Source organism: Nyctereutes procyonoides, unplaced genomic scaffold, assembly GCF_905146905.1.
Source record: "Nyctereutes procyonoides isolate TBG_1078 unplaced genomic scaffold, NYPRO_anot_genome, whole genome shotgun sequence".
Lineage (NCBI taxonomy): Eukaryota > Metazoa > Chordata > Mammalia > Carnivora > Canidae > Nyctereutes > Nyctereutes procyonoides.
The window spans coordinates 30,484,105-30,498,788 of record NW_026575052.1 but is presented as its reverse complement, the minus strand read 5'-3'; the positions used below and the strand labels follow the sequence as shown (position 1 = coordinate 30,498,788).

Sequence of the window (14,684 nt, the reverse complement as noted above, 5' to 3'; positions counted from 1 at the left end):
CCGATGTACAGGAACAAAGTGTCCCCACGTTATCACTGGGTCACCGTCCAAAATTCAGTTGAGAATCAGCTCCCGGAATGAACAATGTTTTTATTATAATTTTTTATTTTAACATCGAAACACAGAAACAATGGTGGTGGAGGGCATATCCCACTGCAGCCTTTTTATCTGTAATGAAGCTGAATTGAGATCCGAGGGAGGGGGTTTAGGAATGGAAAGATGATCTGTGTGATCCAGGAGGAGGGTGCGAGGGAAAGGAAAAGAAGGGGGGAGTGTCCCCCGTGTCTTTGTTAGTGCAGTCCTGGGCCAGGGCCACAGTCTGCGGTTATCGGGTCCCGAGCACACAGCTTCTTGTGCTCTCAGAGCAAGAACCAGTTGACGTCTAGGGCCTGACCCAGGTTAAACACACTCGGAAGAGCTTGACGTAGCAACCAGACACCAGGTCACCCACCAGCACTGGTGGCTGCTAACCCCCCTGGATGAGCATGTCGCTACCAGCGCATTTCCTCCGTGGAAAGAAATCTGCAGAGGCAGTCAGAGGGGGTCAGAGAGCCCCACGGGGTGCCCGGGCGGCTGCGTCGGTGAGCAGCTGCCGTCAGCTCAGACCGTGGCCCCCGGGTCCCGGGAGGGGCCGTGCTGGGCTCCGTGCTCCGCGGAGAGTCTGCTTGCTTCTCCCTCTCCCGCTGCCCCTGCTGGTACTCTGCTCGCGCTCTCTCTCAAATCAATAAATAAAATCTTTTTTTTTAAAAGACAGCTGGCTCCGTGGTGGGCCTCATGTAAATCAGGGCACGAGCTGTGCAAGGACTGCACGAAAGCACCCGAGGCCGCGCTGCTCTCTCCTGTAAGTGCCGTATGCACCGTTAGGCTCAGGCCTTGCTCCTTCCCTCTCATGTTCCGAGCCCCCCGCCCCGCCCCCCCGGCCTTGGCAGGACGCGCTCTGGCCCTGGCAGTAGGGGCGTCTCCAGCCAGCCCAGAGCCAACGCGTGGGCCTGGGAGCCCTACCGACCCTCCACAACTGACGTAGCCTCGCTCGCTCTGTTGTGACACGACGTGTGGGGATCTAACCAGCAGGAGACGACTTCATCTGCGTGTCGTCAGGGATCACTTCCATTTAACCTTCCCGATCTCTTCCCTACTGTGTGCCAACCATACTTTCCAGGTACGGGAGGGGAGGGGAGAGCGGAACGTGCATCCTACTCCCTAAAATCCATGCTCAAAATTAAAGATATTTGCTGCCTCGGATCCTTTTTAGAAGTTGCAGGAACATAAAGACATAAAGTCAGAACAAAACGTGAGTACATGGAGAGTCCTTACTGACTTCTATTCTTTTTTTCTTTTTGAGAGCGAGTGAGTGAGCAGTGAAGGGCAGAGAGAGAGGGGGACAGAGGATGCTAAGGACCCTGAGATCATGACGTGAGCCAAGATCAAGAGTTGGAGCCTTAACCTACTGAGCCACCCAAGTGCCCGCCCCCACTAACTTTCATTTTTAATTAAGACCTCCTCCCTTAGCACAAATAATCTCAGCTAGATGTTAGAAAGAAAAGTGGGTGGGCTAATTTATTCTAATGTGAGAATGACTAGCAAACACCTCTCCTAACATCCTGGGAGTTCTTTGTCTTTTGAAAAGAAGGGATACAGTGATGCATATGCATCTTTATCCAGTAGGATTTCAGGCAGGATGAGCAGCTATTTCACAGATTAGAAAATGCAGGGAGTGTTGTAGGAAACATTTCAGGTTGAGGCTGATCTTTTGCTCTAGAGTTCTGCTTCCCTCAGCTACTTATAGCGTGTTTTTGTTTTTGTTTGTTTTTTTCCATTTTTTCCTGAACAATGTCAGAGATTCATGAGGCCCTAAAGCTTTTGGCAGGAGTGTTCATGGCAGTACCGTCAGGACCTCTAGCTCGGGGGTGAGGGGGGCAGTGAGGACACTTGTTGGCACCTTTCATCAACTAGCTCAACGTGACCCTTCATCCATTTCTGTTGCTCACATTTCTCACCCCTTTCCAAATGCCCCCATTTCATTTTTCCGTATTGCTTTTATTTTTTTATTTTATTTTATTTTATTTTTTCCATATTGCTTTTTAAAAGTGAGCTTGGCACCTTGACAACCCAAGCGTTTCCTTTTATCCCCCTGATGTCATGAATGCGTTCTCTCCCTGCCAGCCCTCCTCCGTCCTGTAGCCTTGACCCCCAGGACCCCACCAGATAGAGCCAGTTCCCGTTTCCTAGCAACTCGGTTTGAGGCTGGCTTTGCTGGGGGGGGGTGGTGGTCTCCTCCTCCTTCATGAGCTTCCAGACCTCCCCCCACCTGCCCGGCCCCCCAGCTTGGGAAGAACTTTCCTCCCACTTCTGTGAGTATCTGAGACTTGGGATCACCGTCAGCCCCGCAGCCCCCGCAGGCTGCCTCCCCTTCTTGGACACCCCCCCACCCCCCCACTGCCCACCCCTGCTTCTCATTGACGGGAAGATGAATAGTGTGTCTGTGGGGTGAGGCGGTGACATCATGTGCCCCGTGGCCACATGTCCACGAATCCCCAGCTCTGCGTCTAGGTTGAGAGTAATTGTCCTTAGCTGAGGGGGGAGGGGCTGGGAAAGATATCAGATAAATTTTGGGGTGTTTTTTTTGCTTTAACCTTCACATTGTGAGGTCTCCGGATATAAGCGCGGCCCGTGTCAGTGTTGGCCCGAGCGACCTCTGGGGGCCTCCGCTGTCCTTTTCTTTGAATCTTGGCTTTGAACAAAGCAAATGAGGTGGGGGCACCATTGCTAGGGACCATAGGGCACAATTAGGATGTCTTTCACGGGGACCCTGCCACCCTCTTCCAGGAGGTGACTGATATTTCCTTATCACTGCTCCAGCGCTTTTCAGAGATTCTTTGTCTTCAGTTGCCAGGAATCTCGGGGACCTAGTTAAACGTTTAATGAACTGGCTCCGTGGACACGTAAGCAATCATTTTGTTTGCGTCTGAGAGTTGGAGAAACTAATAGGGTCAGCACCAAGAAGTTGAAAACGCTTCCACGTGGGTGGGTGGCTACTCTCAGGAAATCAGTTCGTAGAAGCCTTCTGCAAACATGGGGTGCCTACTACGTGCCCGGCACTGTGCGGGGCCTCGGGGACACTGGTCAGGGAGTAGGGAAGCTCCGTGGTCGGCACTCATGGGTGTTACAGTGACTTCAGGGAGGGCCCCTGGCTCAGGTCATGATCTCCGGGTCCTGGGATTGAGTCCTGTGTTGGGGTCCCTGCTCAACAGAGAGTCTGCTTCTCCCTCACCCTCTCCCTCTCCCTCTCCCTCTCCCTCTCCCTCTCCCTCTCCCTCTCCCTCTCCCTCTCTCTCTCCATCTCTTGCTCTCTATCTCAAATAAAAAAAAAACTTTGAGGGGGAAAAAAATCAGAGGTCCATGCTTTCACAGGAGTCAACCCCGTGTTTATCTGGGGAGGGCCTATACCTGGATTCTCATGTCCTGCCTCTTGCCGGGTTGATGGGTCCCGAGGGCGCAAGCTTTGACCACTCCGCTGTGCCCTCCTTGTCCCTGGGCTGCAAAGGCGGGGACACCCGGAGCCCTTACGCCCCATCCCTGGCATTCGGGACTTCGCTAGGCCCAAACCCCAAACCTACGGGAGGCCAGGAGGGCCTCCACTCAACCTCGCTCTTACCTTGGTCCACACGGCCAGCGAGGCCCTGGCTCCTCCTCCCTCCGTCCCTCTGTCTGTCCTGGCCTCGCTCCCCCAGGGCCTTGCTCTCCCTGCCAGGGCCTTGTTCCCCCTTCCAGGGCCTTGCTCTCCCCCCAGGCCCTTGCTCCTTACCCCCCAGGGCCTTGCACACCCCCAGGGCTTTGCTCCCCACCCAGGCCCTTGCTCTTCCCCCCCGCCCCGGGGCCTTCCTCCCCCCACCCAGGACCTTGCTCCCCCCCCAGGGTCTTCCTCTCCTCCAGGGTCTTGCTCCCCTCCCAGGGCCTTGCCCCCCCCCCCAAGGGCCTTGCTCCTTCCCAGGGCCTTGCTCCTCCCCAGGGCCTTGCTCCCCACCCCCAGGGCCTTGCTCCCCACCCCCCCAGGGCCTTGCTCCTCCCTCAGGGCCTTGCTCTCCCCCTCAGGGCCTTCCTCCTGAGCCTCATGCTCTTCCTCCAGGCCGGCCCATCTGTGATCCGTCTGCAGCCCCACACCTGCACCTAAGACGAGTGTTCGAGGCCCTTGCTAGTAGAGAGACCTCCTGCATTCCGGGCTCACCCTGCTGTTTTCCATCATAGCATAGTCATCATTACCTGCCACACTGTGCATCCCTTATTTTGCGTTTAAGATCCGTTTGTTGAGACCTGAATACCAGGTCTGCTTGGGAGGGATTTCATCTGTGGTCTCGAGCTAGATCCCTCATGCCCAGCCTGTGCTGGCCACAAAGTGTGCTCTCCCTAAATGTTTGATTGATGGGTATATCTCCATCTTATAGACAAGAATGTTGAAACTTTGAAAAATTAAGTGACTTTTCAAGGCCACACCACTAGGAAATGCCACAGATGGGATTTGAACCTGAGTGATCTTAGGCCAAAACCCAGATTCTTAACCAGTCTGTGTGTGTGTGTATGTGTGTGTGTGTGTGCGCGTGTCTTCCTTCCTTCTCCATCAAGCCCTCAGATTCCTGGCAAGCACTATTTGTTTGATATCCTGTAGCCTGGGTGCTTAAAGAGAACAACACAGGGAGGAGATTTTGTGAATAAAATATATCAATCAATCTGTAACCGGCGTGCAGATGGACCGATGGAACAGGCTGAGAAAGGCACTGACGGTCGTGCAGTGTAGACGGACAGGGGCCCTAAGGGACGCACGGGGCAGAGCCGAGGTGCCAGCCCGCAGGGTCTAGGTGCCTGCCTGCGAGGCTGCTGAGCAGCACGGCAGCTGCGCCAACGACACCTACCGCGTGTGCGGTCCTCGCGCCCCTTCCAGCCCCGGGGCCCTGCCCTTGCCTCTGCCTCCAGGGCACCCGAATGCTTTGCTAATCCTGCGGACCCCTCAGGACAAGGAGGTGGGGCCGTGGCGCCCGTGGGCCGCCGTCCCTGCCGCAGCGATGAGGGGCCGCAGGGTCCCCGCTGGCTCTGGATGTCGTCCAGGCAGCACAGGCGACGCTCACGCTGCAGATTCCGAGCCCAGGGAATCTGGAGGCACCTGAGCAACAGAAGGATTTATTTTTGCTACCTCCACACAGAGCTCTGGACCCTCGGGAGCAGGGGACAGCTTGGTAGGCATCGGTGCAGGATGGAGCTGACTCCCTGGACTTTGCCGGCCCTTCCTCTGCCCCAGCTCGTCCTCCGGCCGTGGGATGCTCGGGATGCTCGATGATGCGCGCAGGTGCGTGCAGGTGAGTGCAGGTGTGTGCAGGTGCTTGTAGGTGTGCGCAGGTGCGTGCAGATGTGCGCAGGTGCAGCGAGAGGTGCAGGCCCTGACCTCGCCTGGGGCTGCTCCCTCTGCGGTCTGCCCCAGGTGTTTAGGGGATTTACTCTCTGGGCTGAGGGATCAGATGTTCCTCTACAACGTCGTGTAAAATTCCTTTCGTTTTTGCCACTCACGTTGGAGCCTTAGGTCATGTGCATGGACTTCTGGGTGTGGTACGAGGTAAGGCTCAGATTTCGTTTGCCATAGATTTTCCCCTTTGCACAAAGCTCACCGTTTCCCTGCTGATGTGCAACGTCTGTTGCTCGAAATCCAGTTTCCACATGTACATGAGTCTGTTTTGGAGGCGCTCTGGGCTGTTCTAGCCACTGTTTGTCTGACTGGATTTGCACTGATTTTAGAGGTACATTTTTAAGAGAATGGACATCTTCATGAAACTGAGTCTCCTTATCTAATGGCATGGAACAAGACTTCCTCTATTTAGGTCTTCTCTTTCAGTAAACTTTCATAATTATAATTTTGTCCAGAAACAGCAGACACATATCCATTTTTAAAACTACTTTTTTGGGGACACCTGGGGGGCTCAGTGATTGAGCGTCTGCCTTCGCCCCAGGGCGTGATCCTAGGGTCCTGGGATTGAGTCCCGTGTTGGGCTCCCTGCATGGAGCCTGCTGCTCCCTCTGCCTGTGTCTCTGCCTCTCTCTCTCTGTCTCTCATGAGTAAATAAATGTTTCAAAATTTTTTTCTGTTTTAGGTTTCTTTGCTATTGCAAATAACATCTTAAATACATCGAATCTTTTGACTGATATGTAGAAATGCCATTGATTTGGGAATATTGATTTTTTTAAAAAATCTACTAATCTTCCTATTAATTTTAATAATTATCTACAGATTCTTGGTATTTCTTCCTGAACAGTCATAGTCTCTACAATAGTAACAATAACATATATTTTTCAAATATTTATACTTCTTTCCCTTTTCAGTCTGAATGGATAGGATCTCTAGTCCAGTGATGAGAAGTAGTAGAAGTAGACCTCCTTGTATGCTTCCTGATTTTAAGCATCCTACCATTAAGTGTGTTGTTTATTGTAACTTATGTGTAGGAAATTTCTTGTTAAAAAAAAAGGAAATTAAAAAAAAAGGAAATTACTTGTTATTCCAAATTTAATAAGAGTTTTATTTTTTGTTAAAGCTTAGAGGGTGTTATGTTTTATCAAATGCTCTTCTTCCTTTACCTCCTGTGATGGTCGTATATATTTACTCTTAAAATGTGTTAATGTGATGAATTGCATGACCCAACTTTTTAAGGTTCAGCCAGTCTTCCATTCCTGGGACACACTCAACTTGGTCAGGATGTTTTATCTTTCTTTACACATTTCTGAATTGTTAATAGTTTGCTTAGTATTTTTTCATCTACTTTTATCAGTTATATTGTCTGCTATCTTCCTTTTCCTTCCCCTTGGGCTAGATCCATCATGATGGAGATTGCAGACTCATGCTACTGTGTATAAATTATCCACAGTAGCATTCAGCCTTCTTAAGTATTTGGTTTGATCACTTCTGGGAAAATGTACATGTTTTCCAACCACGGTTAAATTCTAGAATACTTCTATCACCCTGAAGAACTGGATAATATATACTTGGATCTTCCTTTTTTATCCAATCTGGCAATCTGTGTGTTTGATTGGAGTGTTTAGTGAATTCACATGAATGTACTAATTGGTATGTTTGTATTTAGACATATCTTTTTGCTATTTGTTTTCTATTAGTCTCATTTATCTTGTGTTGTTCTGTAACTGCTTGTTACACCTGATGTGTTATAGCTGGGGACCCTTGTTGGGGGGATTAGTAATGGCTTCAGACATGTGGCATAAGGTCAGTTGCTTTTGTGAATGTGTTCTTTTCTATTCAGATCAGAAAATGAGATTAGAATTCACATTTATATGGAATGGACAATGAATATTCATTTGCAGGGCTATGTTAGCTTTCTCACCCTCCAACATAATATATTCCAAAGAGATCTGGACTGTCTAGACATCCTGCAGAACATCATATTGATCTATTACGTCATGCTGATTGGGGAAAATGAGCAGAAGGAAGTAGTACACTGAAGTCCGTTTAAGACCCATGGGCTCCAGATAGTGGGAGAAAACCTCTATGACAATTCAGGAAACTATCCCTTTAGTAAAGTTTTTAGGGTCTAGTGGTCAGGGATGGGCTAGGCTACCTCTACGAAAGTAAAATGATGGCATCTCACATTCCCTACCACAAAGAAGGAAGCACAGTGCCTGGTAGGCCACTTTGGGATCTAGAGACAACACATTCCCCATCTAGGAATATTGCTCTGGCCCATATATATGGTGAAACAGAAGGCCATCAGCTTTGTGGGGTGGGGGGGCCCGAATATGAAAGAGCTCTGCACCAAGTTCAGGCCACAGTGCAAGCAGTCTTGCCATATAGGTCATGCAGTCTAACAGGCCCTTGGTGTTAGAAGCATCGGTGGTGGGAAAAGATGCAGTGTGAAATTTATAACAAGCCTCTGTGGGAGAATGGCAATGCAGGCCTCTGGGGTTCTGGAGCAAGGTCATGACATCTGCAGTAGAGAAATACATGCCTTTTGAAAAATAACTCTTGTCATGCTACGGGGACCTGGTATAGATTGGGGTGGTTGCTTGGTTATTGGAGCATCAAATGATCCTGCACCTGGAATTATCCCTGCTGATCTGGGGCCCATCAGATCTGTCAAGTCATAACATTGGACAAGCCCAACATCAGTCTTTTATAAAATGGAAATGTTACAGGCTCAAGCCTAAGCCTAGGAGAGCACAAGTTAACTCCACAAGCAGGTGGCCCACGCTTCCACGTCACTCGCTGTAGTTGCAGCAGCACCCATCTCCCAGGCCACACCTACGGCTGTAGGGAGGATTGCATATGATTAGCTGAGGGAGGAGGAAAAAGCCTGAACTTCGTGCACAGTTGAGTGGACTCAGTATATGGCAGTGAGCTGAACACGGAGAGTGCATTATGTCCACATTTGAGGGTGAACTTGAAAGATGGAGAAAAGCGAAAACCTTCCCAGTAGGCAGAGCGGCAAGTGGCACACCTGGTCATTCACTTTGAGTGGAAAGAGAAGTAGCACAAGGTAAGAATCTAATACTGCAGATTCCTAGACAGTGTACAATGGCCTGGCTGCTTGCTTAGGGCCCTGGAAGGAAAACAGGCTGTCCCATTAATTTCTCTCTACTAAGTTCCGACTGAAAGAGAGAGGCCCGAGGAACCATGAAGGAGTTGCTTCCTGAATAGGGAGAAGAGGCTCTGTTACAGCACAAGTGGGATCTATGGCCGTGTGGAGGTGAACTGCTCCAATTGACTTTAGGGAGACCTACTGGGGTCTTTGGGAAATGGGGTCTTTAGTTGAATGACAGCTTCTAGCGACTGCCCCTTCCATCTACTGTGGTTTTTATGCCAAGGTTGTACCTTCCCTGGCTGCTACCAGCCAATGACTCAGCATCATGAGGAGCACTAAAGGCAGTCCATTTTGGTTTTTTTTTGTTTTTTAAAGATTTTATTTATTTATTCATGAGAGACACACAGAAAGAAAGAGAGAGAGGCAGAGACACAGGCAGAGGGAGAAGCAGGCTCCACGCAGGGAGCCCGACGTGGGACTCGATCCTGGGTCTCTAGGTTCATGCCTTGAGCCGAAGGCGGCACTAAACCGCTGAGCCATCCAGGGACCCCCAAGGCAGTCCATTTTGGCCTAATGCCAGACACAGCCAGGGGACAACCCTTGCTTAGGGACTCCTCTTCAGCTTAAACAAGACTTCCTTAGGACTGTGTTGCCATTTGAGAGTCTACCTCCAACTTTTTCCTCCCCATTCTTCCTCCACAGCCTGAAGGATGTCGCCGCCTCCTCCCTCTTGCTCCCTCTTTATGCTTCACAGGTGTTCCCCATAATATTGTATAATAATCCCATTGGTGTCTGCTTTTCAGAGAACCCAAACTAGCTCTGTTAAAATGTCTTTCATTACATGTGAAGTGATATAACGTTAATCAAGATAAAATGGGTTAAGGATGGGCATTGTGTTTCCTAGAGCAACCACTAACAATATAAAACAAAGACATACAGCTGAAAAGCCAATAGGTGAGGTAAAATGAAATCTAAAAAAATTCTCAATCAATCCAAGAGGAGGCAAATGAAAGAAAAACAAAGGAACCAAGAAAGATATAAGATACTTACTTATATAATAAGTAGCAAGATGCTAAAATTAAACCCAACCATAAAATTCAGTGTAAATGGACTAAATACTCCAATAAAAAGGCAAAAACTGTTAGAGGGAATAAAAAGGAAAGATCCACTTGTATGTTATTTATGAGAGACACATTTTAAATATAAAGAACAAGAAAATCCAAAACCAGCAGAAGGAAGGAAATAGTAAAGATTAGAGCAGAAATAAATTATAGAAACTAAACAAATAAAATAAAATGGATCAGTGAAACCAGGAGCAGGTTCTTTTTTTTAAGATTTATTTATGATAGACACAGAGAGAGAGAGAGAGAGAGAGAGAGAGAGGCAGAGACACGGGAGGAGAGAGAAGCAGGCTCCATGCTGGGAGCCTGACACAGGACTCGATCCCAGGACTCCAGGATCGCGCCCTGGACCAAAGGCAGGCGCCAAAATGCTGAGTCACTCAGGATCCCCAGGAGCAGGTTCTTTTAAAAGATCAATGAAATTGATAAACTTCCACCCAGGATAAAAAAACAAAAGTCCCAAATAAAATCAGAAATGAAAAATGAGAAATAACAACCCATACTACAGAAACACAAAGGATTGGAGGGGAATATTAAGAAAAATAATATGCCAACAAATTGGACAACCTAGAAAAAAATGAAGATCTAGAAACATATAACTTACCAAAACCGAAGCAGGAAAGGAAAATCTGAACAAACTTATTGCAGCAATGAAATTGAAATCAGTAATCAAAAACTCCCAATCAACATACCAGGACCAGACAGCTTCACAGATTAATTCTACCAAATATTTAAGGAAGAGTTAATACCGATTTTTCTCAACTATTCCAAAAAAAGAAAAAAGAAAGAAAAAAAAGAAAAGAGATGAGAAAAGGAAACTTCCAAAAGCTACCACACACACAAAAGAGAAGTGCAGGTCAATATTTGTGGTGAACATAGATGTAAAAATCCCCCTCAAAATACTAACAAACTGAGTTTAACAATACGTTAAAAAAATCATTAAAAAAATGATCAAGTGGGATTTATTCCCAGGATACAAGAGTGGTTCAAAATTCACAAATCAATGTGATACACCACATCAATAAGAGAAAGGATAAAAGTCATATGATCATTTCAACAGATGCAGAAAAAGCATTTGACAAGGTACAACATCCATTCATGATAAAACCACTCAACAAAGTGGCTTTAGAGGGAATATACCTCAACATAATAAAGGTCTTATATGAGAAACCCACAGCCAGCAACATACTCAATGGGGAAAAACTGAGAGCTTTGCTTCTAAAGTCAGGAACATGACAACGATGTTCACTTTTATTCAACATAGTATTGGAAGTCCTAGCCTGAGACCATAAAAGGAATGAGACCAAAAAAAGGAATAAAAGCATTGAAACTGGTAAGGAAGGAATACAATTTCACTATTTGCAGATGACATGATACTGTATATAGAAAACCTAAAGACACCAACAGAAAATACTAGAACTGATAAATGAATTCAGTAGAGCTGTAGGACACAAAATCAATGTACAGAAATCTACTGCATTACTATACACTAATAATGAAGCAGCAGAAAGTGAAATTAAGAAAGAAATTCCAATTTTATTGCATCCCAAACAATAAAATATCTGGGAATAAACCAGAGGCGAAAGACCTGTATTCTGAAAACTCTAAAATACCGATGAAAGAAATTGAAGATGATACAAAGAAAGGGAAAGTCAGTACATGCCATGGGTTGGAAGAACAAATATTATTGAAATGTCCATACTACCCAAAGCAATCTACATATTTAATGCAATCTGTATCAAAATACCAACAGTATTTTTCACAGAAGTAGAAAGACAATCCTAAAATTTCTATGGAGCCCCAAAAGACCCCTTATAGCCAAAGCAACCTTGAAAAACAAAAACAAAATGGGAAGTATCACAATTCCAGACTTCAAGTTATTTACAAGTTATGTAGCAATCAAAACAGCATGGTATTGGCAAAAAAAAAAAAAAAAAGACACATAGATCAATGGAAAAGAAAAAAAAAAAACAGAAATAAATCCACATTTATTTTCAATTAATCGTTGACAAAATAGGAAAGAGTATCCAATGGGAAAAAGTCATTTCAACAAATGGTGTTGGGAAAACTGGACAGCTACCTGCAGAAGAATGAAACCGGACCCCTTTCTTACACCAGACACAAAAATAAACTTAATATGGATTAAAGACTAAAGGTGAGACTTGAAACCATAGAAATCCTAGAAGAGAACATAAGCCGTAATGTCTCTGACATCAAATACCTCAACATTTTTCTAGCTATATCTCTTGTGGCAAGAGAAACAAAAGTAAAAACTCCTGGGACTACATGAAAATAAAAGACTTCTGCACAGTAAAGGAAACAATCAACAAAACTAAAAGGCAACCAACAGAGTGAGAGAAGATATTTGCAAATGACATCTCTCATAAAGGATGAATATCAAAAATATATAAATATATAAATTATATTTAAAAATATAAAAAATATACAAATATATATATCCCACCTCACACCAGTCAGAATGTATAAAATGAACAAACCAGGAAGCAACAGATATATAAATAGGAATGAACAAGAAAGGAAGCAATAAATATATAAAACTTAAGAATCTAAAACCAAATAATCTGATTAAAAATAAGCAGGAGACATGAACAGACATTTCTCCAAAGAAGACATACAGATGGCCAACAGACACATGAAAAGACATTCAACATTACCCATTATTAGGGAAATGCAAATCAAAACTACAATGAATGATCACCTCACACATGTCAGAATGGCCAAGATCAACAACACAAGAAACAACAGGTGTTGGCAAGGATGCAGAGAAAAAGGAACCCTCTTGCACTATTGGTGGGAATGGAAATGAGAGCACAATATGTCGAAATATGTGGGATACAGCCCTAGAAACCCTTAGAAATTTATAGCATTAAAGTTAGACAACAAGAAAGGTATAAAGTCAATAATCTAAATTCTTACCTAAAAAGCTAGGAAAAGAAGAGCAAATTAAACCAAAATAAATAGAATATACAAAACATAAAGAGTGGAAATCAGTAAAACAATAAGCCTGTAAACCGCTGGCAAAATCAACAAAACCAAAAGTTGTTTCCCTGAAAAAAAAATTAATGAAATTAATGAATCCAGAGCAAGATGGATAGTAAAAAAGAAAGAAAAAAATACAAATTAAGCAATATCAGTAATCAAAGAGGACATCACTATCCTATAGACATTAAAGGGCTAATAAGAAAATATTATGAACAAATTTTAATGGCAATAAATTTGGTAGTTAAGATAAACTAGACACATTTATTGAAAGATATAACTCAGCAAAACTAGCACAAGAAATACAAAATCTGAATAGCCACATATCTGTTGAAGAAATTCAATTTATGATTAAAACTTTCACACAAAGAAAACTCCAAACTACGTGATTGCACCAGGGATCTCTGTCCAACGTTTCTGAGTAGGACATGATATCAATCCTATGCAAACTTTCAGAATAGAGAGGAAAAGGGGAATATTTCCTAACCAATTTTATGAGGTCAGCATAACCCTGATATCAAAAGCTGACAAGGACATTGAAAAAAATGAATTACAGACTAATATCCGCCTAAGCCTTGATGCAAAAATCCTTAACAATATTAGCAAATTGAATCAAACAACATACAAAGAGGATAATACATTAAGACCAAGTGGGGGATTGTTCCAGGAAGGCAGGATTGGTTTAATATTAGGAAATCAATAAAAGCACATTAACAGAAACAGGAGAAAAATTATGATTAGCTCAAGAGATGCAGAAAAAGCATTTGACCAAATTCCAATATCCATTCATGACAAAAGTAGAAACTCTCCACAAACCAGGCATAAAAGAAAACTTCCTCACCCCAATAAAAGCCATCTATAAAATAACTATAGCTTATGTCATATAACGTAAGTAAAATACTGAATGCATTTACCCCACCTCCCACCCCCAGCCATCAGTAACAAAGCAAGAGTATCTGTTCTTATGACTTGTATTCAGTCCTGTACTGGAGATCTTAGCCACGACAAAAGGAAAGATTTTTTTAAAATTTTAAAAGGATTGGAGGGCAGCCCGTGTGGCTCAGCAGTTTAACGCCGCCTTCTGCCCAGGGTGTGATCCTGGAGACCCGGGATCGGGTCCCACATCAGGCTCCCTGCATGGAGCCTGCTTCTCCCTCTGTGTCTCTGCCTCTTTTTCTCTCTGTGTCTCTCATGAACAAATAAATAAAATCTTAAAAAAAAAAGGATTGGAAAGGAGAAGTAAAACTATCCATTTTCACAGAAGATGTAGTTATATACACAAATAATGTGGTTCCAAAGGAATGTACCAAAAACTATTAAAACTAATAAGTGATTTTAGCAAGGACACAGGATACAAAGTCAGTATCTAAAAGTAAATTGTATTTCTATATATTAGGAATAAAAGCTGGCAAATGAAATATAAAAGTTTACAGTTACAACAGAATTACAAAGCATAAAATACTGAGGAATATGTTTATCAGAAGATGTGTCATATGGTAGCTCTATTTTTAACTTTTTGAGGAATTTCCAGAGTGGCTGCACCAGCTTGCATTCCCACCAGCAGTGCAGGAGGGTTCCCCTTTCTCTGCATCCTCACCAACATTTGTTGCTTCCTGGCTTGTTCATTTTATCCATTCTGACTGGTGTGAGGTGGTATCTCATTGTGGTTTTGTTTTGTATTTCCTTGATGCTGAGTGATGTGACCCAGCAATTGCACTACTAGATATTTATCCAAAAGATACAAACACAGTGATCCGAAGGGGCACCTGCACCCCAACGTTTCTAGCAGCATTGTCCACAACAGCCAAACTATGAAAAGAGCCTAAATGTCCATCGACAGATGAATAAAGATGATGTAGTATATATACACCATGGAATAATATTCAGCCACCAAAAAGTGAAATCTTACCATTTCCAATATGTGGATGGAATTAGAAGGTATTAGGCTAAGTGAATAAGTCAATCAGAGAAAGGATTATCATATGATCTCACTCAT

General features: G+C 44.6%; 1 long non-coding RNA gene across 3 annotated transcripts in view; it reads left to right on the top strand.

The window, feature by feature from the left end:
- LOC129513827 (uncharacterized) overlaps positions 1-14,684 on the top strand; it is an 81,022-nt gene that overhangs the window by 58,406 nt on the left and 7,932 nt on the right. For all 3 annotated transcript variants that reach the window (XR_008665306.1, XR_008665307.1, XR_008665308.1), the window contains exon 2: positions 5,196-5,348. This is a non-coding gene — a long non-coding RNA (uncharacterized LOC129513827). The remainder of the gene's footprint in view (positions 1-5,195; positions 5,349-14,684) is intronic.